The sequence below is a fragment of the Acinonyx jubatus genome, chromosome B4 (assembly GCF_027475565.1).
Source record: "Acinonyx jubatus isolate Ajub_Pintada_27869175 chromosome B4, VMU_Ajub_asm_v1.0, whole genome shotgun sequence".
Taxonomy (NCBI): Eukaryota; Metazoa; Chordata; class Mammalia; order Carnivora; family Felidae; genus Acinonyx; species Acinonyx jubatus.
The window spans coordinates 33,293,306-33,317,623 of NC_069387.1; the positions used below are offsets into that span (position 1 = coordinate 33,293,306).

Sequence of the window (24,318 nt, forward strand, 5' to 3'; positions counted from 1 at the left end):
TCCCTTTAATTTGGGGAATCTGGCCAAGTCCTGATGTTTTGGGCATAGTTGGGACACAGGACTCCTCATTCTATGCCTCTAAGAAGTGTGTGGACAATGGGAGGCATAGGGCCCTTGAAGGTGTCACGTGTAGGCGATCCTAAGGTTCGGGAAGTAGGTGGCCTTACTTCTGGTTGAAGAAGAAACTATGTTAAACAATTAATTCCCAGGTTTATCCCAAGCTCCTCTGTAAAGTAATTCAGAAGCTTGGTCTTCCTTATAGCCCAATCCATGTTCTCTTTTCTTAACTATGTTGTGGGACTGGTCTCTCAGCCACATAACCACCATCCAGGATTTGTGTTGAACTACTGCTCTGATCCTGTGCTAAGTGAGAGCAAACAGTTCCTGTATCCCAAAGAAGAACGAGCCTCCTGTCCATGAGTGCCTGTTGCTTGACTGGTCCAAGTAATTTCTGTGATGTGTTGCCAACTTGCCTCCCTCCCTTGGCTGATTGAAACATCCTCAGGCAGATGGATGCGGCATGCACAGAGGACTCCAGGACAATTCAGCCCAAAAATCCCTTACAAGGAATACTGCACCATGGTTTGATGACAAGACCTAAAGCATCAACAGGACCCTTAATTTTCTACCACTGAATCACTGCTCTTTCCCTGCCCTGAAGGGTAGGGCATGCAAAGCATCCAAGGTCAGGAGCCTTCCTTCTCTTTCTGAAAGAAAAGCGTAGGCCTCATGCTAAATGAGCACCCTGGTGCAGACAGTGTTTCCTGTTCCCTCTGCCCACTGCTGTTTCTTACTATAGACAACAATGAGCTTCTCAGTTGATTGTGCCAGGTTTGTCCTTCTCAGTCTCATTCTGCTCTCCTTTGTAATGAAGCATTTGGACATCTGTCAATTATTTTCGATTCTTTGCCCTTTTTTCCAACCAAAATCTTGCTGGCCCCTATCGCAGTGTCTCACAGCAATATCCTCCACTTTAATCTGGGAGCTCTGGCTAATACTGGTGACTCACGTTTAAATTGGCAACAGGACCTCTTCTAACTTCCCATTAGAACTCTTTTCACAATGAGGGACCTGGAGCATAAGAATTTGCCGAGCAAGGTGTGGATGGACATCTGCAGGCAGTTCCAAATATTTGGGGAGGGACCGGCCTTACACATGCAGGAAGGACAAATGAGGTGGATGGACAGTCCCAGCATTCTCCCATTCCTCTGAAATGGAGAGCCTGGGACTCTGCTATAGCCATTGCCTCCAATTTTCTATCTTCTAAGTCCTGAGGCACATTCAGGGATGATTGGGCTTTCACTTACTTCACACAAGCAGAGCCCAAAGATTGGTGCTCAACTCTCTGGTCCTGTGCTATGTGAGAGCCACCAGAAACTTCAAGTCAAAGGAAGGAGGGCTTTCTTGTCCCTGAGTGCTTGGTGCTTGGCCAACTCTGGTAAGTACAATGACAGCTCTGCCTTTTTTCTGTCTCACAGATGGTTCCCAGGGGCACATTATGCCTCGGGACCTGGTCAGCACAAAAAGGGCGCTTTACAGAACTACTGCATCTGGTCCAGGTTCCAAACACTTGACAAGCAGCTGGGAGAAGGAACCCCTGGCTTCTGCATCAATTTCCTGCTGGGAAGGACAGGAGCAACCACCAAATCCAGTTTCCCTCTGTTTCTGAAAGGACATAGACCTCCTGCGGAATAACACTCTCAGGTGGGGCCAGTGGAGGTTTCTTTTACAGCAGCCCTCACGTGTTTCTTACTTCCCAGACAGCCTGCCAGGAGACAAGAGTAAGCACTGGATTTGACCTTTAGCCAAATCTCTTCTGTAATGGTAAAGTTTGGTTCTCAGGGTGCCTATTTGCATTTTATGGCTCATTCTTTATGTTCTACCTGGGAGCAATTTAGAGCAAAAGACTCAGAAGAATTTTCTCTGTTTAAACTTGCACATTGCAGGATCCATGGGTCTGTGTGAGGTTCAGAGCCTAGGTGCACACACTAGTGTGGAGTTTCTAGTCCATTCCTGAGCCATCTGACAGCTCTCAGTGTCTGCTCTCCCAGAGGAAATCAGGCCTCTGTGTCACTGGGGGCTTGGTGCTTTGTCAGACTGAGTTATTACAGGATAGCCAGCTGTCTTCCCTCTCCTGGTTAACAGAGGTGCCTTCCTCCTGCAGATTAGATGGTTGATTCATGTGCACTCTGCTCCAGTCCCTGGATAGTGCCCAAAGGGACTTTGAAGTGAGTATTGGACCCAGGCCAGGTTCTCACTACTTGACCATCGGCCAGGAACCCCAAAGAGCCACAGCTGAATCACTGCTGTCACTGTCCTCTAATGGGAAGGGGCAAGAAACCAAACTAGGTCCAGGTCTTTTCCTCTCTTTCTGTAGGAAGAACACAGGACACTTGCTCCCAGGGCTCAAGGTGTAGCCTGTAAAAGGCTCCCTTCACCAAAGCCCACAGGTGTTACTCATTCCTGAGACAGGCAGCTTGCTAGGAGATGGCCTTAGTGACTTCACTTTCCACATCACCCCTTTCTCACTCCTGGTGAAGAACAATAGCCCTCTGTGAATCTATTTCACCCCTTGGTTCTATTTTCAAAGTATTTCCTCTCTCGGGTCCATTCCAAATAATCTCTCAGAGGAATATCCTCGCTGTTCAGCTGGGGATCCTAGTCCCATCCTCGTGGTGCCTGGCAAGTTGGTGTCAAAACCATGCAGGCACTCAGAGGCCGAGGGCGTTGGAAAGGCCCAGGTTAGAACATCACTTATCAGGCCCGGAGGACTGGGAAGGGAGATGGCTTCCTTTCTTGACTGAGGGCACATGAAGGTACAAAGCCCCGAATCTGGAAGAGTCATCCCTTTCCCATTGGAATTACTGGACTTTGGCCCTCCTTAGGCTCTCTCCCTTCCCCTGGCTCTATGTCTCACTGTGTCACCATTTTGACCGAGGACCATGGAGCTCTCACTCACTAAACCCATGCCCAGGGATAGATTTTCACACCAGCCAGTGCATGTGGGAGGGGAGCCCTAATTAAGGCAGCCTAGCCCCTGATGATGGCAGCACTCGCACTTACTCAGACTTGGATTTCCCTTCCACCTGAGGCACAGAGGGGGCCAGTGGAACCAGAGGCGCTGGTGGTGGGTGCAGGTCACCACCACAAGGAGGTTTCTAGGTCAGGTGCCAAGTCATGAAGAGCCCTGTGCATCAAGGCAGTGCCCTCACAATCTCAGTGGCCCAGCAAAGCCGTTCTGTGTTCCTGTTGTGGCAACCATGGCATTGGCAATAGCCTGTGCATTGCTTTCCTCCTTCAGCATACTCAACAGTAGCAAGAGTGACGGTTCTGGCTGGCAGGACTAGGTCCACAACAGCCCCAAGGACAGTGGCATAAGGCAGGGAGTGGCACCTAGGGTGGAACCCAATTAGAGCAGCACCTGGCGTTTGCCCTCTTACCGGTTCACTCCCTCTAGCCCTCATGGGAGGATTCAAATGCTCTCACATGTGTACCCTCACAGGAATGGATATGCATAGTGTGCTGTGTAGAAGAAAGCCAGGAATAAGCTCTAAGGAGGATGTACAGACTCAAGATGCTGGCCAGTGTGCATTATGCCTGGAAGAAATGCAGAGGTAGGTAATAGAACAGGGTTGCTTTGTCTGCTCCCTTATCATGAACGTTGCACTGGTTTAAAATAATGTTGCCGTGCGTGTCATTCACATACTGTGACATATTCCCATTTTACACTTACTCTTGTCTTTTCCAGATGCATGAAAAGCTGAGAGGCTATGGAGGTCTAATGGAGGTGTAAGTCATTGATGGAGAGCCAAGGCCAATTGACCCTTTATGATTAGATGGAACTCTGGAGGAACCCAACACGCCACAGGAGAGTACTGAAGCCTTTTGTTCTGTAGCTATTATCTCACGTAAGGGGAGTAAACATCATAATTCCAGGTGCCCACAGAGTACCCTAGTCCTTTCCTCTGGAGTCTGGGCCAAGGATGGCCCTGGGCCCAGCAGAGACCAACCAATTTCAGGAATTCCCTGCCCATGTTTGGGCCTTTCAGCATGCCGCTAGGAAAATGGATGCTGCTGCCCCAGACAGAGCACAGCTCACTGAAACCTCTTTCTTCTTTCTCTCTTGTCATTTCCCCAGGGTCTCCTTTTTCTTGAACACACCATCCGGATGTGTGTGCCAGTGCACATGTGGGGACTGGATGGTAAAATGACCACACGTGGAGAGCAAGTGGGCATGATTCTTGTCAGAATATTCGACTCTCTCATTTCTAAAACAAACATCGTGGGAGGGATTTGAGCCATGGCCTAAAAAGGCAGAGCCCAGCCTTATCCTCTGGACTCTTCCCACCTCCTGTGATCTGGGCCAGTCCTAGTCTCTTGATCAGATCAGTCACCCCATGGTACAATGAGAGATTGGAGACAGAACTCCAAAAGCCAGTTGTCCCGAGGATGTGATGTCAGGTACCATAAACACAGGATAGGGTGTCAGGTAAGGAGCGGTCAGCCACATTTGTACACTAAGTGTACCTGTTTGCTGTAGACATGCCTAAAACCCTGCATAAAACACGCAAACATGTCTGGAGCCAATGAGGAAAAATCAGGTCTGTGTCCACCACCGGGTACGCAGGGCATCCCTAACCCAACAGCGCATGAGCGTGCTCCCTGCCTTAAAAGGCTTGGCAATGCAGCAAAGGTTCTGCTCAAAGAGTGGGTCTTGAGCAACCAACCAACCACACTACCACCTACAGCTCCCAGAAAAGAAGGCATAGATATCAACCAAGCAGAAGCACCATATCTCAGAACAATAGTCTCCTTCCACACCTGCCTCTGCTGCTAGCCATACAGAGAAATGTTTTTCAGAAGGAAATAGATCCCTTCCAAAGTCACACAGTGTTTCAAAGGTAAAGTTATTGCTTTCCAGAGTAAGAGCCAAAGTAACCGTGAAAAAGAAAAGCAAAGCTGGATGTTTCTTTGTGGAACACCTTCCAAAGAGCACTAAAAAGAAAAAAGAAACAGAAAAAGAAAAACAGAAGCCTAATAATTTCTTGACACTGACTCCTTATTCCTTGTACACTTGTTTTTATTTTGTCTTTAAGCTTGTAGCTCAATAATATCACAAAATCAACTGTTTGCTTCTCAAATCTTTACAGTCAATTAAGAAAACTAATGGGAGCAGAATGTGATATCATGAAGAGGCAATATTTCTTTATGACAATTTCTAGTCAGAAGTGTTTCAAAATATTCAAAGAGCATTCCCAAGTGATAGTAGACCCTGGACAAAATTCAGCAGCCACAAGTTTCAGACTGCCTTTCACGTGAATTTAGATATTTCCATGCTGACGTCAGATATCAGTTACATGTTTGGTGATCATACAGAATTCCTCAAAGCTTAACCTCTGCAAGGCTTCCGTCAAATACGTGGTTCAATGTGTCATATTAATGTTTATATAGCCGAAGACACAAAACAAAGAGGGATGTGTCCCTGTGTGTTTAATGCAATCCAAAGAAAGGTGTCACGCTGCAAAGCAGTCTGGTTGGATGCAAAACAGAGTAGAGAATATCAAACCCAAATGCACTTCAATGCAGGTGGTGCTGGAAAGAGCCCACTTCACTTCAGGGGGAAAAAGAGCCTGAGAGTCAGAAGAGCCTGATTAGTGTCAGGAGCGACTGGTCTGTGCTCAGTGACAAGAATCTCTAAACAAGTCTCCACTGTGGTGGCGTGTTGCCACACAAGCAATTAGTTTTTGACGTTGGGGAAGAAATGTTCTGAGAACTCAGTTGTTCACTGAGAACTCAGTGCTTGGCAGGACTGTGTCAGCCCAGAAGGTCACTGCCTCCTCTCTACCCACATCCTGGAATGCCTGAACTTCCTTTATTCTGAGATACTAACGGTTTGTCTGTACAAAGTGCATACCTTAGAGAGGTGAGGATAAAAAAAAGTAAACTCAATAATTCAACAAACTCAATAACTAAAAGACCAGAGACCACGTCCGCAACTTGGGTGTGATCCAGGAGCCAGACAAGAGCCCCCAAAGCAGCACTGTTCTGTCAATGAAGGAAAGGAATGGAAAAGACTGACAGCCCTTTTGCACACAGGGCTCCTAAGTGTAGCTAGGGCCCTGTAGCTAGGGCCCTTAGATCGGGCCCACTTATGTTGGTGATGACACCACCTTTGCCTCAGGAAAAGTGCTAGTGCCCTCATGTGAAGCCTTCTACCGTTTTCCTCTGAGATGAAGATATTTTGCCTTTGATGCATCCCTTCTGATTCCCTTGCTCTTTCACCAATGTTTTCATTAGGGGACATTCACAGACATAATCTGGGAGCATTTTCTGATTTTAATCATGGAGTCTTGACTAGTTCCCAGTAACCTGGAGTAAGCTGGGCAACATGAGTCCATGGAATTCTTCTGCAAGAGGAACCTTGGCAAGAGGTGGCACAGGGCCTTTGAAACTGTTCAACAGAAGAGGCTTCCATGTGCACAGGGGTGGATAATGTTGGCAACGATCTGATCTCCTTCTTGGAGAAAGGGTCCAGGGTCAAATTCAGGAGCTATAGGGCTGAACCTCAGACAGTGCCCAGTAATTCCTGGGGAGCCTGCACTCACACCGTGTGTCATCAGGTAGCAGTTAATTTCCGATACTGAAAAGTAAAGGTTGACCCTTGCCAGTAAGAGCTCGGTGTTTGGCAGGTTTCTGTGCGCACAGGACCATTGCCTTGCTCTCTCTCCACCCCTTTCATGAAAACCTGAGATACCTACCTCCTGAGACACTCAGGCAGGGTTCCTCCATGTCAAGTCCATTCAGTGAACAGGTTAGGGCACACAAATACTCAAAGGCTGAAATACCAGAGCCCGAATCTACAGAATTGCCAGGAGCAAAGTCCTACCTTGTGAGTCACGACTGTGTCTTTCCACAGATAGGCAGTGCTTGAATGCTGGTGACTGCTTGACACATTCCAGACCTTCCTGAAATTGCGTTGAATGACTTTTGCCTACACAACCACCCTGCATAGCTAGTGGATGTTCCACTTCTCTTCACGCCAACAGTTCTTTCTTACTCCTTGGACACCAAACCTGCCCAGGGAATTGTGCATTATCTAAGGCTTCATTATGTTCTCATCTAAGATGAACTTTAGCCCTCAGCGTATCCTTTTCAATTCCCTTATGCTTATCCTAATCCACGTGTTCACTGTGAGCTACTCAATGCCAGAATCTGGCGGCGGTTTTCTCCAATTTTAATTGTATTGTCATGCCAAGTTCCCATAAGATTAGAATAGCTTTAGGAACAGATGCCACTGGGGTGTCTGCCAGATCTACCCTGGGAACAAGACGTATTGGGGACACGAAGCTGTTAAGCACAGGAAGTTTGCTTGTGGGTAGGGGCAGGTGATAGAGACAGTTGGTCTCACTTCTGTGGTAGAAGATGATGGAGATGTGGCCTTCAGGCCACAGACGGAAGAAACTCGCCACTCCCTTACCCCGAAAAAAGTCAGATGCAGCTGGTTAACTCCCAGGCAGCCTACCTGAAGATTATTTTCTACCCCCGGAACAAATACTTTCTGATATCAAGAGGGAGATGATTCCCTCCTAAAAACTTGGGCGTTGAAGTCTTATGTTTTTTGCAGTGCCTTTTCGTGTGTTCTTTGGCCCTGCGGTAGACTGCCTGAAATCCTGCTTCCTGAGGGTCCAAGTGTTCCCGCATGCCCACTCCGTTTCCACAGAAGGTGAACATGAAAGTAACTACTCAAAACCCTAAGACTCAGAATTCAGTCCCACAGGCCTGGGCCTCGACCCGTATGGAGACTCCGGCCTCCAAAGCATATTGCTTTTACCCACTGGCAGGAAAAGCTGCAAAGCTGGCAAGTGCCCAGCACTCCTACACTGTTTGAGTTCCAATGTAGGGTTTTGATGCTACTTTCATACTCCCGGTGGTAGGTCAAATAGGTCCCACTTCTCTATAGTGCACAGGTTTTCCTTAGTCCTAGGACATCAAGCTGCCCTGGAATTGTGCCAGTCACGTCATTCACAGCTTTATTCCGTTATCATCAGAGACAAAGAATGTGGACCAAAGTTCATCCTTTCCAATTCCCTTGATCTTTTTCTCACCAGATTTTCCTGTGAGGGACTGAGAGTCCGAGCCTGGAATTATTGCTCTCCGATTTTCATTGTGGAGTCCTGCTAAGTTTCCCTAAATCCATGATATCTGGAGCAATGGGTTCCACATGGGCTCAGCTGTGAGACCTATCTTGGCAACAGAAGGCAAAGAGCCTTGAAAAAGGCAAGTGATATTGGGAGGCAGCCACCCTCACGTGTGCAAGGGGAGATGGGGATCAGAGGTGAGAGTCAGGAACCTTGTGGCTTTGATTCAGAAAGTACCCAGCATTCCCAACCAGCTAACACATGGTGATTACTAAGGACGTATTGCCCTCTTTTACTCAGACCTGTGTGCTTGGCAAGCTTCTGTTGGCCTGAGGGGTTTGGTTACCCTGATCCTGTTATGCCCAGAACTCGCGATCCCCAAAGACCCCTAGGGAGCTGAGTCTGATGCAAAAACAAAGAGAATTTATTCGAGCTAGCTCAAGCTCAGTCCCCTACTTGCACCGACGCAGCAGTGAGATGCTGGAGAGAGCCAGTGAGTTTCAAATGCACAAAGGTTTTATAGAGGTCTAGGGGCAGTTGGTGAGGTAATGACTGTGGCCTCAGCCGATTGGCTGGGGAAGGGTTGGAGTCCCGTTACACAGGTCCCCGGGTGTGTTTTGATCGGGAAGTTTGAAGGGTGAGAGGGAGGTAACTCAATGGGAGGAAGCGTGGTCTGAGGTTTCTGCGATTTTCCAGGAAAGGAGCCGTGTCGGGGACATTGTCACTCAAGGTAGAGGACACAGAACAAGATGGAGTAGGCGGGCGTAGGTCCGCTCTTTCAATCCCACTTGCCCCTGCGACGTTCCTGCCTTCTGAGATCAAAGTTTGAGCATGACCACTCTTCTTCCTTATATAGTCAGCAGAGTCCATTCACGGACTCTGGAAACAGTACCCAATTCCACAGACATGGCTGCCAGCCAGCACAAAGAAGCCAACACTTAGGTATATCACGAGTGCATCTACCCACTGAATGGAAGAGTAAGGCAAGAGCCAGAAACCTTCCTGCCCAATCTTGGTCAGGATGCAGTGTTCTTGTGATTGGTGCTTCCTTTCATTCCAACCCCCCAGGTGTTTCCTTATTCTCAGGACAGCAAGCTTGCCTAGGAATTGGTGCTCCTGTCAGCAGTCACAACCTCCCTCCATTTTCACCTGAAGTGAACTTTGACCCTCAGTGTTTTTCTTCTGATTTATTGTTGTTATTGTGGTTATTATCCTTATTAATGTGAAGAAAGCCTGTTTGTATACCAAGGGTTTGGGCAAAAGGTAAACTCAAGTGTCAAGTTGACAAGGAGACTTTCTTATGCTAAGGACTCACAGATTACAGGAGGCCTAGCTATTGTCAAGCTAAAGTGGTTTTTCCCCTTAGCAAAACATTTACATTGACAGAAGGCAGTTCCTGGAGACCTCAAGTATTTGCCAGTGGGCTGCAGGGAACAGGGAAATGAAGTTTTCTTTTTTTTAATGTTTATTTTTTCAGAGGGAGAACAGAGAGGAGAGAGAGACAGAGAGAGGAGGAGAGAGAGAGAGGAGAGAGAGAGAGGAAAGAGAGAATTTTCTCGAGGAGAGGGCCAAAGAGAGAGGGAGATACAGTATCTGAAGCAGGCTCCAGACTCTGAGCTGTCAACACACTGAAACTGTGAAGTTGTGACCTGAGTGAAAGTCTGAGGCTTAAGGGACTCAGCCAGCAAGTTACCCCAGGATATTCAGTTTTATATGTATGACATTTCCTTCTTGCCTTTGCTCTGTACATCACTGTGGAGGGCAGGGTGATGTTGTGGCTCCAGGACTCTGAGTCTATAGGATTCTGGAGATCAGACCACTGCCTTTTACTTGTAATTAATGGCTGGAGGCTCTCTCTATCACTTTAACCATTTGTTTTTGTGATTTCCTTTGCCCTTGGGCAACCAGGAGTGTCTGAAGAATGTCATCCATATCCCACCTGGGGTGGTCAGGTAATGCTAGTTTGTGTCTGGCCCTCAGCTTTCCTTCTGCTCCGTCATAAACTAGATGGGTGATTCCCATTTACCCAGCCCACGTGTGCTTGTTCTTTCTGAAAACAGCGAGCATGGCAGCAGATTGTGCTTTTCTCTTTATTCCCAGAATTATCCCATTCTCCTCTGAAATGAAGATCTTTACTTTGTGTGTATCCCTTCCCATCCTCTTGCTCTTTTTTTTAAGTCCCCACTGTGGGGATTGCAAGGCCAGAACTAAAGAGCAATGTCCTTTCATGTTAACTGGGGAACCTGAGCAAGTCATCCTGACTCTGGCATAGATAGGTTGGGCAAAAGGCCCTTGGGACTTGCCTTTAAGGAATACTTTGTGAATTGGGCACCTGGGTAGCTCAGTTGGTTAAGCATCCGACTTCTGCTTGGCTCAGGTCGTGATCTCACAATTTATGAGTTCGAGCCCCAAGTCAGGCTCTGTGCTGAGAGTTCAGAGCCTGGAGCCTGCTTCAGAGTCTATGTCTCCTCTCTCTTCCCCTCCCCTACTTGTGCTCTGTCTCTCTCTCTCTCTCTCTCTCTCTCTCTCAAAAATAAATAAATAAATATAAAATTTTTGAGAAACACTTTGACAAAAAAAAAAGACATAGGGCACTTGTGCCAGAAAAATTGTTGTATAGGCAAAGCCAGAGATTTGGGAGGAAGCATCGTCAACTGTGGGGAGAAGAGCAAAAGAGCTTGTCGGTTTCTTCTCAGATTTTCTGGTATCCCCAAATAATGATTACCTGTGACTGACCTTGTGGGGTTTTGCATTGATATTTACCCAAGCTGCCTCCCTATCCTGGTTTCTTGAGATGACTTCATCTGGAAAAGCAAATGGTGCCCGGATGGGCATTTAACTTCCAAAAAGTGGCCAGGGCTTTGCCTCTTCAAGCAATACTTCCACAGAGCCTGATTCCAACCCCTAAATGTCTAAACCCATTACACCAAAACCACTGGTGACTATCCATTATAGGTCAGGGGAAGAAATCCACTCGGTGCCAGAAGCTTTTCATCCTTTTCTCAAGTCCCAAAGGAAGAACTCTTGCAAGACTGGTTGCCAGGGCAGCCAATGGAGGGTTTCTTCGCCCCAGCCAAAAGGTGTTTCTCATTCCCAAGACAGCTTGCCAAGAGAGTGTGCTGGTCACTTCCTTCTCAGATTTCTTCCATTCTCCTTTGATAATGAGAACTGGGGCACTCCATGTATCCCTATCATTTTGCCTTTTTTCAAACGAGATCTTCCCTGTGAGACATTCACAGCCAGGGTCCAAGAGAGATCTCCTCCTCTTTGGACTGGGCAATGGCATTGAGCTCAGTTTCCTCAGGGATAAGTTGAGCAACAGGGCTCCTTGAGACTTGCCTTTCTTAACCTTATTGACAAAGGAGACCTAAGACATTGCAAGGTGCCGAGTACAGAATTTCTACCCATGCCAAGACCAAAGGAGCTGGGAGGGAGCTGGCCTCCCTTGGGTGGTCCCAAGGAGCTTAGCTACTCATTTCACTCTCAACATTATGCTGTCCTCATCTGCAGTGAAGACCTTGGGCCATTTTGGTCTGCATTCCCATCCCCTGGCACTCTTTCTACCTAGGCATTCACTGTGGGGATTCAGGGTCAGAATATAAGGGCCACATCCTCTCTCAAGTGGGGAGTCGGGCCACATCCTCCCAACCTGGAGAAAAGCTGGGCAACATGGGCCCACAGGCCTTGCCTTTCAGCCTTACCGTTGGCCACAAAAGACATAGGACATTGGAGGGAGCCGAACACAGAATGTTTGCATGTAGCCAGGGACAGAACAGTGGGATGCAGCCAGCCTCAGTTCTGCAGAAAGGGGAAATGAAGATAGGCACCCCATTCTACATTATATCTTGTATCTCTCCAAACATAAAGAATTCTGGCCCTCCATATGTTCCCATTCCTTAGTGGATGTTCTAACGAGGTTTAGTGTCACAGGAAAAATGGGTCGTCACTCACATAAAAATCCCTCAGGGATGAATGGAGACCTCTCTGTCACTGCCTGCGCTAACCAAGAGCAGTTTCTGACATCCCAAGATAAAATTGCTCTCCTTTGACTGAAATTGTGGTGCTTCACCGGCTGCAGGTGGCATAGGGATGTTTACCCTGATTGTGTCCCTCACCGGGCTCATTGAGCTGCCTTCATTCTGAAAAGCAGAAGCCTCACAGATGGGCAGTTTTCTCCCAGACATAGGCTAGTGTAGAAAGAGCCCAGGCAAAGACTCCTGCCCCAGAGCCTGGTTCCAAAGACCTGAAGCTCCGCAGTGAGACTGACCTTGAATCACTGAAGGTATATTGCATGTATACTTGATGGAAAAGGCCTGAAAAACAGCCATGGCCAGAAGAATTCCTGGTTTCCCTACCTTCTGGGTGAACTTGTCTGGCACTAGGGGCGTCAGTTGTAGTCAGTGGACATTTCTCTGGGCCCAACCCATTAGGTGTGTCTTACACTGGAGATTATGCTCTCAGTTTGTTCTTTGCTTTATCCTATTCTCCTCTATAAAAAAGAACTTTGGGACTGTGTGTATGCGTGTCCAATTTTGGTCTTTTTGTCCAACTAAGTTTCCTCTGGTAAACATTTGGGGCCAGACTTTAAGACCAATGCAGTCTCAGTTTAACTGAGGGCTCGGGTCAAGTTCTCTGGACTCTGGGATACTTGGGGCTATGGGGTCTCTCACCACGAGTGTTTTAGGACCATGCATACATCAGGAAACCTAGCATACTTAAGGGGCCCAGCATGGAATGTGTGCACGTAGGTAGGCCCAGAGAAGTTAGGAGAAAACTTGTCCTTTTTCTGCAACGAGAAAATCTGAGCCGTACACTTTCAGTTGTATCCCATTCTCAAAGGAATTCCAGATGAAGGTTTCCTCTGGCCTGGGCTTCCAGGCAAAACCAGTGGTGTTTTTCCCTTTACCCAGTGCAGAGGGGCTTCCTATTCTTAAGACAGCCAGCTTCAATAGATTATACTAATCACTCTATTCTCTGCTGGATCCCTTTCTCATACGAATGGAGGGATTTTGACCTTCCATTCGCTCACTGGTTCTCATTCTTTTTTTGAAACCTGTTTTTAAATATTTCTCATTTTTGAGTGTGAGAGAGAGCCAGCATCGGTGGGGGAGGGGCAAAAAGAGGGAGACACAGGATCTGACGCAGGCTGCATGGTGTGAGCACAAACCAGATGTGGGGCCTGACCTCAAAACCATGAGAACGCGAAATCAAGTCACCCACTTACCCACTGAGCCACCCTGGTGTCCCCTCTCTTGTGAATTATCTAATTATATCTTGGTTCCCCCTAGGCATAGTGGGCCTGTCAATTCAGTCAAGCCCAGGGATTGGGGGAAAGTTGCCATGCTGCTCCCATGCTAACTGAAAGCATGCAGTTTCTGATACATAAAATGATGCACTGACCCCCACCCTCCCCGTCACTGATGACTTGGTGCTTGAAAGGCTGGAGTTGGCATGGGAGTAGTTGGGCAGCAGAATTCCAACCACTGGCTGCTAGAGATGCCTTCATTCTGAAGAGCCGACAGTTCACCCATTTGCAGTATTCTTCAGGACCTGCAGGATTTGCAGAAACAGCCCATTCCAGGACCATTGCAACAGAACCTCTGTGGAAATACTCGAGGGTCAGCCACAAGCCAGAAACTGCTAGCTGTGTAGCTTGACTGCCCCCAAGGACAGGGCAAAAAAAAATCCAATGCCAGAAAGTTTCCCTCTCCTTCTGAAGGGACATTACAGGAGGTTTCCCTTTGTCTTAGCCCACAAATTGTTCTCACTCCAGAGACAACCATCTTGCCAGGAGATTGTGCTAGTCACTTAATTTTTTATTTTTTTATTTTTTATTTTTCTGCCATATGCCATTCTCTGGTGTTCATCAAAAACTTTGGCCTTCTGTGTCTTCTCGTCCACCCAGTTGCTTTTTTTCCAGCTCAGTTCTCCTTGTTGTCCGTTCAGGCACAACGTCAGAGCCATTTCTTCTTTTCACTGGGGAGTCTGGCCAAATTCTTGTCACTCTGGGATACGTGGGTCACGGGGTCCCTCCAAACTTGCTTTTCAGTACTCTGTTGACAAAGCCAGGTCCAGGGCATTTCAAGGTACCCAGCAGGAATGCTTGTGTGTAGTCGGTATCAGAGGTATCAAGAGGGAGCTATCCTCACTTCTGGGACAAGAGGAACATGGAGCAGGACAATTCATTCTCAACTTTATCCCATTCTCAGCTGAAATGAAAACCTTTGGCCTTATGTGCAACCACCATTGCAATTCCTTGGCTGTAGTGATCACTGTTTTGGGTTCCAGGCAAGGCTAATGAGGCTGCCCCCACATAGTGAGTGCCTTGCCTTTCCTAATGAGCTCTGACTCTGGTCTCTGCTAACCAAGTGCAATCAGTTCCTGATACCCCAAAGGAAAGATTGCCTTCCTGGGAGTACTGGGTGTTTGGCTGGTTGAGAAAAGAAATGATGGTTAACCAAACTGTTTCCTTTCCTGTCTGTGAAAGATGCTTTCACTCTGAAGAGCAGCCGGTTCACCTGTGGGCAGTCTTCTAGAGGACCTGCTTAGCACTGAAAGAGACCATTCAAGAATTACTGCAGGGATGCGGGCGACTCTGCCAGGTGCTGGGACAGGAAGGGAGGCGATCAAAGACCTGCCATTTTAAAGGGGCTTGAAACAAGGCTACAGGCTGCTGATGGGCAGGAGGAAAATGAGGGAGCCTTTGGTGGTTTGTGATGTTGAAGATTTAGTGGAAATGCTGAGAAAATTTGGTTTTCGTAAAGAAACAATGCTGCCATCATAAGATTGGTAAGGACAAACGCCTGGTGGTACTGGATGAAGAGCTGGAGGGCTTTTAACCTGATGAACTTAACGACAAACTGCCTGAACGGCAACCTCCTTCACGGTGTATAGTTACAAATACCAACATGATGATGGAACAGGTTCGTATCCTCTGCCTTATTTTCTCCAGCCCTGTTCGATGTAAGCCTCAACAACTTCTTGAAGCCAAGCTATCCCAGCCTGAGAGGCAGGGCCCCGGCTGTGGGTGGATTGGTGACGGCAGGGCGGCCGGCCGACACTAGAGCTTCTGGTACTCCCGCTTTTAGGTAATTTGGTCTTACTAAAACTACCTTGGGTATTGTTTGTTGGGAAATTGCCTTCAGCACGCCCCTTGGGAAAAGAACCATTAGGAAGAAAATAAGGTTCCGCAAGAAATTGTGCGGCCTTACGTTTAGCCCTTGCCATCCTCTATGGAGACTACTTACAAGAAGGATAGCCCCATGCATTTGTCAGCAAAAAGGGTCTGTATAAGAGAAACATGGATTTGAAAGTCCCACTCCGGCAACTAAGGAGTGTATTTTGGGCACAGGTGACTTCAACCCCTAAGCCCACCTGGCCCTCTGGAGGCACTCCAGATGATGGACTGAACCTGGTCGGTTTTGCTAGAGAATGGTTCATTGGTTACTAGGTGCATTGTCTCTCTGAGAATGTATGAGGAATGGGTTTCTAAGACTTTTTCAGCCCCTTTCTGGCACACCGGACCAACGCAAACACATTGTTCTGGCCTCATGTGGTTAGGAGGTCATGTCCCTGTAACTGTTCCACTTGAGGTGTTGAGAAATAGAGGGCCTTTCACGAGAACAGCAAAGCAAATACTTTGTAGATTATACATAAACGCAGATACATAATGGAATAATGTAAGAAATGAATCTATAATCAAAGGGTATGCGGGAAATTTCTTAATAAGTTTCTTATTTCTTAAAGGTTGTTTATGCATAGGAACGTTTTCACAACTAGGTAATGTTAGAAAAACATAGTTGACGTACAAGGAAATCACCAGTATATATAATGCCAAGTTTACTGCAAGAAATTAGCCAGTTCAACACACTGCTGTTGTCTGTGTCCACTTTTATTTTGGTTTTTATTTTAGCTTTTTATTTTTAGTTTTGTTTTATTTTCACTTTTTCACTGACGCCGTTCATCTTTCGGGAACCTCTGGACCTGCTGGGGCTAGGACTCCCGCAAAGAACAAATGGTGTATGCTGGGAGTAAGAATAAGTTAGTCCCGACAGCTGAACTACCCACGGTATTTGAAATAAGAAACACTGAAGAATGGCTACATGAGAAACGGATTTTTCCACTAATGTGAACTTGTGTGTTTCTAAAGTATTTAAGTATTAAGCTGACCATATTGGAACCAGACATAAGTATTTATGCCTAGAACTGCACTGTTCCTCCCAGTTTGTTTCCTGCAGTAAAGAAAAATTCTTCATTTTGTTCGAAGTTTGAACAAAGGAAAAATCATCTTCATAGTAATGAACTTTGTAAATTATTTCCTTATGTGTGGAAATGTTAGGTGGGCTACTACTCTCCAAGGACTTTTTGCACTCTTGTAACTAATTTCGGTAACTTATGGTTCAGAATTTGTCACTATTTGCAGACACTTGGCAAGTGGGTATTGGATTGTGACAGGCCACAGTTGCCTCCTTTTGACACTGTATATTAGCCGTTCATAGATGAAAATATCGTATTATCACTTAATTATTTGAAATTAATTTGGGTAAAAGACTTAAATGACCCAGTTTTGAGCCATAAAAGTAATTTTTGGTGGTGTAATCTATATTTCTAGTACATTGTTCATCAACTCCATGCCTTGTTTTCTACACCTTTTTAATCAAGTCCAGAAACTGTGTTCCTCAGTCATTCATTCTTAAGGTCTGGGAGTGAAATGTTATAATAGGTATGAAAGTTAGGGTCTCTTCTGAGTAGAAAATAGCATCTTATTCTTGGAAATTGATAGGTTGGAACTAATCAAGGGCTTCATTCCTGGTTGTGTCATACTAGGTAGTTTTGGATCTAGGTTGAAAACACTATGTAATTATAAAACAGTTCTCAGTGCTGTCCTGTGAACACTAGCCATTTTAAGTGTGTTGATACTGTGCCTCTGGTTTGTTAGCTTTGAAGTAGTTTAAGACTTTATACTGCCAATGTTCCAGATTTGGTGAAATTAATACTTTTGTAAAGGGTCCAAGTGACAAAATTTTGTAATGTGTTTATCTGAACTTTGTAATAAAGTCAACTTCATTTTTCTAAAGTTCCAAGTATGTGCTTGCATTGATGAGTATATGGCGGTTGAGAGGTATATTTATGATCTTTTTGCCATGGGAAAAAATTATTTCAAAACCTTAGCCAGAGTTAATAACACTAACACATCATTAGAAATTGCACCTTGTATTCTAAATGTCAGAAGATATTCTAAACCATACACTCTTGGCATCATTGGCATAGAGCAAGGATTCTAATATATAGTATACTTTAACAACTTATAAATAACTATTTAACTTAATTTGACAAATGGTCTTGAAACTCCAAAACTAATCAAATTGGCGAGCAAATTCTTATGTTAAGAATATCTTAGGTGAACCTGGGTGGTTCAGTCAGTTGAGCCTCCAACTTTGGCTCAAGTCATCATCTCACAGCTCATTCAACCCCTGCATCGGGCTTTGTGCTGCCAGCTCAGAACCTGGAACCTGCTTCTGATTCTGTCTCCCTCTCTCTCTGCCCCATCCCCACTCATGCTCTATGTCTTAAAAATACATGAAACATTAAAAAAATATTTTAAAAAAGAATATCTTATTCATTTCAAAATTAGAAAGGCATTTTTTCATGTTGGACTATTTTCCATTCATCCATTCTTTGCACTATTTTTGAGGGTTCTGTGCCAGCATTAATAAAGAGGTGAAGATAGTTGGAATTTTCACAATATTGAATCTTCTGTTGCCAACACTGTTTCACTTCACTAATATAAAAAACAGGAAGCAATAGGAAGATAGTTGGAGATGAGGAAGTGCCAGAGTGGGCATTTGCTTTGGTTAATGAATGGGAAGGATGCTTTATTCCAATTTCCAGAGCGAGAGACACAGAGAGAGAGAGAACTTTACACAGGAAGTTTATGAATTCTTGAAACGTATTTTGATATTGGAGACTAATGCTTATATTTCTGCAGAAATGCAGATACAATCCAAGTGAATAGTGTTTTTAATGTTTTTCAATGAAGGAAATGAGATTCGTTTCACCTGGTTTGCAGCAATAAGAGAAACTAGTGCTGCAAGAATGTATTTTTTAATGAGGTTCTTTTTTTTCTTGTCTTGCTTGTTTTTGTTTTTTGTTTTTTAAATGGAAAATCCTCTATAATGTCAGATAATACTGACTTCCATAAAGAGAACTTAGTTCTGTTCTCTAAGAGTGGCAAAAAGCTGTGATAATCCATGCTTTTTTTTTTGTACCTCGTTTGATTCCTTATTTATAACATGTATTTACAAGACAGTAAATTAGGACTAAGGAATCAGTAGAATATGCTTTTACTCCCTCTGTCCTATAGGGAGACTTCCAAATCCTATGCTCTAAAGTGTTCTCAGACTTTTTAAAAACTTCCTTCCCATCTAATCAAATTTTTGCATTGTTCTTTTCCAGTATATTTCTATTTTTTCTTTTTTTTCTGCCTTCTCTCCAACAGTAACTCTAGGTTTGACCATTGCAGTCTTGACGTTCCATAACTTTCTGGTGCAGCTATTCTCATTCATATGTTAATCTTTCTTGGCACCGGGTTTTTTTCCTGGGAACCTCCTTCATGGTTTCTAAGTAAGCATTAGTTTTGAAATTGTTGGCCTTGCATATGAAGTTCTGCACATCTGTCATGATAGAGTCAACCAGTAAACCTAGTATGTTTTCAGTATAATTTTGAGAGAGCATAACTGACAGATGAAGAAAACTGTTCTCAGGTTAGTCTGCTGAAATTCCAAAATGCCATTTTGAATAGTATTCACTTTGTTCTGGTATTGAAGTAATCATGTTAAGAGATAGTTTGTTAGACTGCTTTTGTTTAATTGACTTCTAAAGTAAGTGTTTCTTATTCCTGAGACAGCTTGCCAGGGCAATGTACCTCATCCTCAGACTTGTACCATTCTCATCTCTCATAAGAACACTGTCCGTGTGTGTATCTATTTTCACCAGTTCCTCTTTTTGTGTTTATTTTCATTTTTGAGAAATGAAGCCACAGAATCATGGAGCCACAGAATCGAACTCAGCAGACAAGCTAGACTGAGTCGCAATTTCACAGTCACATACACACCAGAGGTTATTACATTCCCTCCCACAGAATTCCTACCTGTGAGACTTCGGAAGTCTTGGGGAGTGATCAGGTGGGGCTGACTAGACTGGGTCCTAGCCTTACCAGTTCTGACATCAGATCCAGGTTCTCACCTGCCAAGTCTCTTCGAGTCTGGTGGGAATGGTGGAATGGGAGCTGGCCTGAGGCAACCAAGCAGGAGACTACAGAAATTCAGGCAGGGTGTGCCCCCTTTCTTGCGATCTCTCATTCTGTCACCGCCTCACTTTTCTCCCAAACCAGTGGCTACAATGGGCCAGCACTGTTGGGTTTCCAGGTCAGGGAACCAAATTTGTTATGGAACCAGGCTGGAACGCTGGTGGAAAAACCAAGTGGCATTTGGAAATCTTGGTGGATCGGAGATTTAACATTGGCAAGCTCAGAGGAGACTCTTTCTCCAAGTATCTGAGCCCCGAATGGGAGCGGGAACGGTAATTTATAGTTGTAAGCATCCATATTTGTGTGTGGGGGGCTTTGTGTGTACAGCAAAGAAAGGAAGAAGAACCCAGAGAAGGGGTCTTTAGAGACAAGAGTTTGTTTTAGCTCCATCAGCCATCTTTATTTACTTCAACAATATAAAGTTGCCAAGACTGGTATGTATGGATGTGTGTAGGTGGTTCCAGATGTTTGAGGAGGGACTGACCTTACACATGCAACGAGGGAAATGAAATTAGATTTTCCCAGAGTTGCCTCATTCCCATCTGTAATGTAGAGCCTTGGCCTCCCTTATAGCCATTCCCACCATTTTGCTATTTCCTAAGTCTTGGATTCCATTCAGGACAATTGAGATTTTACTCACTTCACACAAGCAGAGCCCAAAAATTGGTTCTAAACTCCCACTCTGGTCCTCTGTGAGAGCAATCAAGAACTTTATCTCAAAGGAACGATGGCCTTCTTGATGAGGTTTTGGGGTGATGGAGGTGGGAGGCCAGAGTCGATGAAAAAGAAGGAATTCTTTTAGATGTCTTGGGTGCAAAAGGTGAATTTATTAAAGCATGGGGACAGAATCCATGAGCAGAAGGACTTGCCCTGGGGCTATGAAGAGTGGGTAGTTATATACTATGAAGTTAGGGAGGTAAAGTCAAAAGGGAAGCCTCAAGATGGACTTTGATATGCTAAAGTGGTATCCTAATTTATCAGAGGCCCTTGCCTTTGTCAGGCTTAGGTAGTTTTCCCTCTAGTAAAGCATTGACATTAGGAACTAAAGGGTTCCTGAAAAATGTTATACTCTGTATTTGCCTCAAGTAGTTGTCAATGGGCTGCAGGTTATGAGTTAATGCAATTTTCACTGCCATTTCCTTCTTGCCTTTCTTCATATCACTATCGAGGGGTGATATTGGAGCTCCAGGAAATGGACTCTATAGGTTACTGGAGATTAGGCTAATAAGATTGCTTTTTCCTTGTAATTTCCTAAGATATTTGTAAACAGATGGAGACCCATGTCCTGTATAACTGTGAAATCTGTAAGATATTTGTTTTCTTTCCCTTCCCTAGTCATTGGGCTGCCAGAAGTGTTTGAAGAATATCACCATATCTTACCTGGGGCAGGTGGTGTGGTAGCTTGGACTTTGTCCTCAGCCCAGCCCAAGCTCCATGATCATTCTTGTCCATCAGTGCTTACTGCTTGGCCAGCCCTGGTAACTACAGTGAGGGGTAGAGATGCCTTCATTTTGTGTCAAAGACAGTTCCCACCTGCACACTATGCTTCAGGGCCTGGTCAACACAGAAAGGGCCCTTTCAAGAACTAGTGCATCAGATCCAGATTACAAACACTTGATCACCAGCTGGGAGCAAGAACCCTTTGCCTGTAAGTCAAGGTTGCATCTATTTCCTGATGGGAAAACTGACAAATACAGTTTTCCCTGTTTATGAAGGAAGAATACAGACTTGAAAAATTTCACTCTCAGATGTAGTCAATAGAGATTTCTTCTTACACCAGCCCTCAGGTGTTCCTTACTACCCAGATAGCCAGTCTCTCAGGAGATAGGAGTAGGCACTTGATTCCAACTTAGGCCATTCTCTTGTGTAATGAAGAAATTTAGTCCTCTGGGTGCCTATTTGCATTTTATTGTTCTTTTGTCCAAACTATGTTCTACCTGGGAGACATTCAGAGCAAGAGCCTCAGAAGAATATATTTGGTTTCAACTAGAACATTCCAGGATCCATGGGGCTGTGTCAGGAACACATCCTGGGTCCAAACACTCGTATGGGATTTCACAGTCAGTTCCTGAGCCAATTGACAGCTCTCGCTGTCTGGTATTTCAGAGGAAAACAGGCCCCTCTGTCCCTGGGGGCTTGGTGCTTAGCTAGAGTAATTGCAGGGATTGTTAGCCAGCTGATCTCCCTCCACTGGTGGATGGAGGTGCCTTCATCTTGCAGACTAGATGGTTCACGCATGTGCACTAGGCTTCAGGCGCTGGTCAATGCACAAAGGGACCTTGAAGGGAAAACTCTACCCAGGCTGGATTCTAACTACTTGACCATCAGCTGGGAGCCCCAAACAGCTACTAATGGATCATTGCTGCCCCTGTTTACTAATGGGAAAGGGCAGGAAACAGACCCAAAGCTAGGGCTTTCCTTCTCTTTCTGAAGGAAGAATGCAAACCTCTTGCTGACAGGGTTCCCATGTGTAGCAATAAAAGGCACCCCTCACTGAAGCCCACAGGTGTTGCTTATTTCTGAGGCAGCCAGCTTGCTAGATGGTACTAGTCACTTCATTCTCCACATATTTCCATTCTCGTTCCTAGCAATGAATTCTGGCATTCCGTAGATTCATTTTCAACCCTTTCCTCTATTTTCAAACTAGGTCCTCCCTGGGAAACATTCCATATATTCTCTCAGAGGAATATCCCTGCTGTTCAGCTGGTGATCCTAGTCTAGTCCTTGTGAATGTGCAAGAGGTTTGGCCACAGGGCCCCTGGCATGTTGGTATCAAAGCCATGCAGTCATTCAGAGTCCTGGGGGCATTGGAAGGGCACAGAAAAGAACTTTTGCACTTCGGCTGGGCCAGAGGGCTGGGAAGGGAGCTGGCCTCCTTTCTTGGCTGAGAGGACAAGAAATTACACAAACCCTTTCCAGATTGATCCCATTCCCACTGGAAATATTAAATTTGGCCCTCTTTATAGTAACTTCCTTCCCATGGCTCTATTTCTAATTTGTCCCCATTTAGACTTATGAGCCATGTAGCTGTCACTCACTCAGCCCATACCCTGGGATAGATTTGCACACAAGCCTCTGCATGTTGGAGGTGGGTCCCAAGGAAGGCAGCCCAGACACTGCTAATGGCAGCACTTACAGCTAATCAGGCTTGGATTTACCTTCCATCTGGGGAACAGAGAGGCCAGTAGGCCACAAGCATAGGTGGTGGGTGCAGGACACCACCACAAGGAAGTTTCTGGTTTTACTTGCGTTTGTGGAGGAGTGCTTATGTGAGGAGTCTGTGGAGTATCTCTTTTGTGTTCGATGGTGGTATATTTGTGGCTTTTTTTTTGTTTGAAAAAGGTTTATTACATTAAAAATACATCACTGGGCCTTAGGCACTCAGGGCTCGGACCCGTGTGGCCACCACCTCTGGGCTCAAGAACCACCCAGAACACGTGGAAGCGGCAGCGGTGGAGTTGCCAACTCGGGTTTGGCTGTCCCCACCTTGCTGGCAAACTGTACACCCTGAAAGACCCTCTTTAAATGTCTTGTCTTGGGCAGAGGCTGCTGGCGCTCTGTGGTCGCAGGGCACACTCCTTCTCATGGATGAGGGCGTCCGCGGGGAGCTCTGCCAGTGCCCGGCATGGACCAGGTACACAGTGTGCACAGGGAACGTCTGCTGATGTCCACACATGGGCTAGGCGAGGGAGGGACCATGGGGCTGGGCCACCTTCCTTACATCCTCTTCCTCATCTTTCCCTTCTTGGAGCACTCGTCCAGGCCGAAGGAGCCCTGCTGCAGCTCCTGGGCGCGGTGCCGGTTTCAGGCAAAGAGCTGCTTGAGCCCCCCACGCTGCAGGAAGCGCAACTTCTGAGCTTGGCACCGCTGCTTCAGAATCTGCTGCTTGGTCTTGAGCTCTGAGCGCCCTCGGCCTTCAGTGTGTGTTTGTGTGTGTGTGATCTGTGTCTTCGGTGTCTGTTCTGCATGAGTGGTGTGATTGTGAGAGATGTATGTGTGGTTGTGTGGTGTATCTTTGGTGTGTGTTTTCTTATAGTTTTGTGATGAGTGTGGTGTTTATGTGGTGTGTGGGAGTGGAGTGTGTTTGATGTTTGTGTGTTACATATGTGGTTAGTGCTTGTGTATGTATGGTATGCATTGTGTGGGGATGGTATGTGTGCTAGGTACATTATTTCCATGTGCTCTATAGGTTGTGTCGGGTTTGTGTGTGTAATATGTGTTATGTGTGTGTGATGTGTGTGTGGAGTGAGCGTGGTTTATGTGGTATTTGTGAGAGAAAAATGTGGTTTACCTGTCATGTATGTGTTTGAGTGGCGATTGGCATGTATTAGGTGTATGTGTATTGTATGTGTGGTATATGCATGTTGTGTGTGAGGTGTGTGTGACATGTGTGGTCTGTGAGGTGTATATGAGGTGTGTGTATGCTACCTGTGTGTAGTATATTTTTGGTTAATAACTGGCTTGTTTTGTGTGTGGTGTACTTATGGGTGCAGCTTATGTGTCACGTATTTGTGTGTCTTCTATGTGTCGTGTGTCTTATGCGTGTGGTGTGTGTGGTGATTGTGTGGTGTATGTACTTTCTGTGTGTTGTGTGAGATGCCTGTGGGTAATTTATGCCTGCTGTAGGTGTGGCGTCCATGTGGTGTATGTGTGGGATTTGGTTGGTTATGTGTAGTTTGTGGCGGCAAATCTGTGTGGGAGTTTGTGTGGAATATGTGTGCTGTGTATGGTGAGTGTGGTTTGTATTTCAGAATTATGTAATCATCCCCAAAACAAGGTTGTGTGGTGTACAGGTAGAATGTCCCAAAGCAAGGTTGTGTGGTATACAGGTAGAATGTTTGTGGGTAGGCTCAGCCAGAGGTTTTGGGTGGT

General features: G+C 45.7%; 1 pseudogene; it reads left to right on the forward strand.

The window, feature by feature from the left end:
• Positions 1 to 14,829: 14,829 nt before the first annotated feature.
• On the forward strand, positions 14,830 to 16,264 carry LOC106968463 (glia maturation factor beta-like; annotated as a pseudogene).
• Positions 16,265 to 24,318: the final 8,054 nt, after the last annotated feature.